Below are 4,644 nucleotides of genomic sequence, written 5' to 3'. Positions count from 1 at the left end.
TATATACCTGAAAATAGTAGCATCGGCTTTGCATATTTATTTTCTGAATCAGCAACACTGTGTTAGGGTCTTCATCGGCAATGTACATAGTGATGCTTAACTGCCGGTTTGAATTATTGGATGCATCTGTTGTGAGACATTCATGTGTTGTCATAGTGACTTGCCTGCGCTCATTGTTGATTGCTAAGAACTGAGTTGGTCCAGAGATTGCAGCTGAGATGGAGCTCAACAGGACAACTAGACATGCACAGCTTGGTATTGGTCTTATCTAAAATTTTACATATAAGTTTTTTCCTAGATTCAAGTACATTATATCATTATTTTGCAGGTGTGATCCACAGAGGAGATCACATTTCCAGTCCAGTCATAAATTATTATAATTATTTTACTCATGTTCATACTAAATTTGAAACGGGTCAATCCACAAGCTTTTGATCCTCGATTCATTTTTGAACTATATCCATGTGTTCTATCAAGGATCATTTTGGCGCATATGGAAAAGACAAGCAATTTTGTTACCAGAATTATCATATTTGTAAGGTCAATCACACATGGGTTCTGCACTTCACTAGAAATAATTTGTACCCTTGACCTGATAAGTTGTTGTTGTTGTATTATGAATTATTCATAGTATGAGACCAAATTTATTGTTTTAGTTTCATACAATTTTTTGTTCTTTGATAAATGGAGATTGTCATTGTCTTCCGTTTGCACGCCAGAATTTAGCGGTTCATTGTAACAGTTATTTGGCTTGATATTTATCTGTTTAGATGCGTGGGTTCAAGGATATTAATATCCCGTTGCAAGGCCTCCCTGGGTGGCAACGTTCTGATGTTGCCGTGCCATGCAGTCGGATGTTTTGAGTTCTGTTTTTAGGTGGACAAGGTAACTAGCACTTTTTTCATAGCGAAACATGGGGGTTGTGCTTGCATATATATTTCTTATAAAAATTGAGTGCATGCTAAAAAAGTTCTCTCCCATTGCAACGCACGGGCATTTGTGCTAGTTTATTTTTTTAATCTATCCCTAATAATAATAAAGTACGGATTGACTCCGTGGGTTCACCGTCACAATACGCTTTCTCCTGTGAATTTACGCTTTTAGTTTGAATTTAAAATGGGTTCACCGTTACAATACGCTTTCTCCTGTGAATTTATGCTTTTAGTTTGAATTTAAAACATATATGTGAGGTGGTACTAATTCGGGAACCACGTCACAAAATTTTCATACGAACATGATCTGTCGTCCGCACTACTACCTGGGCCTTGACCTGAAGCGTTGCCACTTGGGCCTCAGACTCAACCCGCAGACCATATAGGAATCAGCCCCGAAGAGAAAGAAAAAACCACGCCGTCGTCTGTCTCTGCCAATCTGCCGCTGCTTTTCCCTCTCTTATTGATCTCTCTCACCCCTCGTCGCATAATCCCACATTGATACTTTACAGTTAATGTCATCGATTCATATACGTGCGCCTTGGTGATTCAACAAGAGGCAACGGATATCAAGGGAGGAACGAACCGAACCGAACCCAGAGGAGCGACAGAGCAGGCTTGGGGTGGCAGTGCACCTCAGCGGCGGTGCCATGGCCAGCTGGCCAGATGGAAACGAGACGGACAGGGCGCCGGTGTGGTGCCGGATGGGGCCAAGCCGTGCAGCGGCGCCACGGGCAGAGGCAGTCGGAGCTGCACAGCCGGAGCCATGGGCAGAGGCAGCAGGAGTTGCGTGGCCGGGCAGAGAAGGAGGGGGAGAGTGGAGGTTGGAGGGGCAGCGGCCTCGCCGGTGTGACGAACGCGCGCGGAGCTGGCTGCGAGCGCGGCGGGATCGAGAGGCGCTGGCCCCTCTGTGCGTGTGTGACGGTGCTGGGAGGGGATCGTGGGTTAGGCGGGCTTCCTGTGAGGTTAGTCTCAGGCCCCCAAGTGGCTAGCTAGGTCGGTGACACCATCCCTCGAAAATATACAGGGTCAATTCAAATTACGTGGTTGGACTTTCTTATTTCAACTATCTCCATCCTAAAGTACCTTCTTATTTCAACTAACCCTAAAAAAACCTTCTTACTTCAACTTCCCTTTTTATTGAGTTGAACTTTGCCAGGAGCATTTTTTCGAAAATCTATGTCCTTTTTCTATTATATTTTCCACCAAGTCAAAGATCCTTGAATGATATATATATATATATATATATATATATATATATATATATATATATATATATATATATATTGCATGGAATGTTCAAGTTGCTTTGTATTTCTCTCTAACGTCACTGTAGAGTGTACGTACATGTATGGTGTTGATGAAAAAATTAACGTTTTGGATTAGTATATTTACTTAATTCTCAAGGGCTAAACGAGAATATGTTCATAAAAACACTTAATTTAAGCAGGCTACAGAGGTTAGCAGGCTTGATCTAACTTCGACAAGAAAAAAAAATGACCACATAATTTTGGTTCAAATTCCGACTCTACAATAAATCCTGACTTTTCGCTCCGGAGCGCGACGTGCATGATCAATCCATCTAAGACAAATAAGAGAACACAAAGTACCGTCCAATTTCAAAAGAAATAAACCACAAAGATATTACAACTCAATAAGTTAGATAGCAATTTTAACTGAGAAGTCTAGGTATTTCTCAGAAAAGATACAACAGCAAAAATTATCTCGCTCTCCACAACAATGGTACTGTGCTGGCCGCATATGAAAAAATGAGAATAAAAAAAACAAGACCCGTAGATATATAAAGTGGCAAAAAAGGACCCATGAAATAAGTTCTGCCACATTTATCGTCCCGTGCAACGCATGGGCATTTGTACTAGATTGAGAGAGGAAAAAAACATTGATAACCACACATGCACAACTCTGAAAAACCTCGCGGGAAAAAGCAACATTTTTCTCATCTTATGCTGACCGATTGTGTGCGTGCGAGCGCGCGCGCGTGTGTGAGAGAGAAAGAGACGCCTTAGGACTGACCACATTCAAATGTGTTTTCGTTGTGTGAGCATTGAGACCATCGTCGGGGACACAAATGTGATGCCATTTTAAAATAAAGAACGTCTACCTATGAGGGTCTCGAGTCGTGGTTATTGGGTTAAGAGCGTGTGTTTTTTCTGTCCCGTTGCAATGCACGGGCTCTTTTGCTAGTCTATCTTTCCCTTTCCCTACTAATAAAGCACGGAGTGCTTCTGGTCGTACGTCGTCGGCGTTTTTGCGAAAAAGCCCCTCTGTTTCTTTGAAATTAACCCGCAGTCCAAAAATAAATGAGAAAAAACGATTCGATGTCGCTCACTTGTCTTCTGGTCGCCCCGTTGGGCAATCACCGATTGTAAATGAGAAGAGCCGATCTGAAGATACATACAAAATCGGCCGTGTGATCCGATCTGAAGAAGAAAGCTGCTATCTACAAAGATGGAACAAAAAAAATGGCCATCATTCCAATCTGAGGAAGGAGAGACCCGATCTGACAGAAAAATTACACCACCAACACGGCTAGGCCGGCGAAGCAGGCCGACGCTGCCAGACGCGCTGCCTCTGGCCTGCTACAGCCGCTCGGCCCCGATGGCTCGGGACGAGGCACGGTGGGAACCACGGCGGCCGGGGTCCAGTGGGGTCCGGCAAGCGAGCGACTGGGATTTGGGGGGGGGGGGGGGGGGGGGGGGGGGGGGAGGTCGTCGCTGCCAGACGCGCTGCCTCTGGCCCGCTACAGCCGCTCGGCCCCGATGGCTCGGGACGAGGCACGGTGCCGATCGGAGAGGTCGTCGGCGCGGGTGCAAGGGGTTCATCCTCCCCTGGTGGCGCGCGAGCACAAGGGGATCGAGAGTGAGCTACTCTCACCGACCGATGGGCTTGCCGGGGAGAGACCGCCAGTAGCGAGGCGGAGCCTGACGCGGCTGGCAGGGGTGCAGAGGAGAGATCTGGCGAGGCGCTCCAGATCTCTGCTCCAGCGACTTGGCTTCACATCGGCCTGCATGCATATAATAGAATTAGATTAGACCGAGATGAGAAAATAAGAGCGAGAGACACACAAAGGGGGAGGGGGAGGGGACGAGATCCGGCGGCGGCGCCTCGCTCCGGTGGAACGTGGGGGCGCCAGCGACTTTGGAGGCTTCACACTGGCTGCGGCGTTTGGGATGAGAAGGAAAGATGGAGCGAGAGAATAAGTGAGATGGGATGCAGTGCATCTGAATGGAGACGGATGGATAAGCATTGCGCTGGAGAAGAAAGTGATGGCCCGATGTGTGTACGTGCCGGCCGCTGGGCTCCAACACGTGATGGCCTGATGGTTGTACTGCTTTTAGTGCAAAAATAAAACATTGGGAGAAATATAATCTTCCAAATTAAATAAACTTTCCAGTAAAAAACATAATAAAAAGTATTATGATAATTTTATAAATGCTTTAAATGAATTACGAAATTCTCAAAGAGCGTGTAAGGGCATCTTCAATGTCCACCCTAAAAGTGCATGCAACCGTCCGGTTAGGACGTATTTTGCCTGTATCAGTCCAAACTTAATTTTCCAACAATATGAAAACAAACCCTGGGACTTTGCGGGCGTCTGGACCACTGACACGTTCGATTCTATCTGCCATGGCCCACCCAACCCCCTGTCCATACATCTATCCGCCTGAAATGATCAGCGCCGTTCTAGAGC

General features: G+C 46.0%; 1 long non-coding RNA gene across 1 annotated transcript; it reads right to left on the bottom strand.

Annotated features, from left to right (window-relative positions):
• Positions 1–3,254: 3,254 nt before the first annotated feature.
• On the bottom strand, positions 3,255–4,236 carry LOC123188428 (uncharacterized). The gene is made up of 2 exons (XR_006494626.1): positions 4,019–4,236; positions 3,255–3,957 (listed from the first exon to the last, which is right to left on the bottom strand). It is a non-coding gene; the product is annotated as an uncharacterized lncRNA (long non-coding RNA).
• Positions 4,237–4,644: the final 408 nt, after the last annotated feature.

This window comes from Triticum aestivum, chromosome 2A (genome assembly GCF_018294505.1).
Source record: "Triticum aestivum cultivar Chinese Spring chromosome 2A, IWGSC CS RefSeq v2.1, whole genome shotgun sequence".
In the NCBI taxonomy this organism is placed as follows: domain Eukaryota; kingdom Viridiplantae; phylum Streptophyta; class Magnoliopsida; order Poales; family Poaceae; genus Triticum; species Triticum aestivum.
Note: the sequence above shows the minus strand (reverse complement) of the source record. Positions and strands in the feature narration are given on the sequence as shown.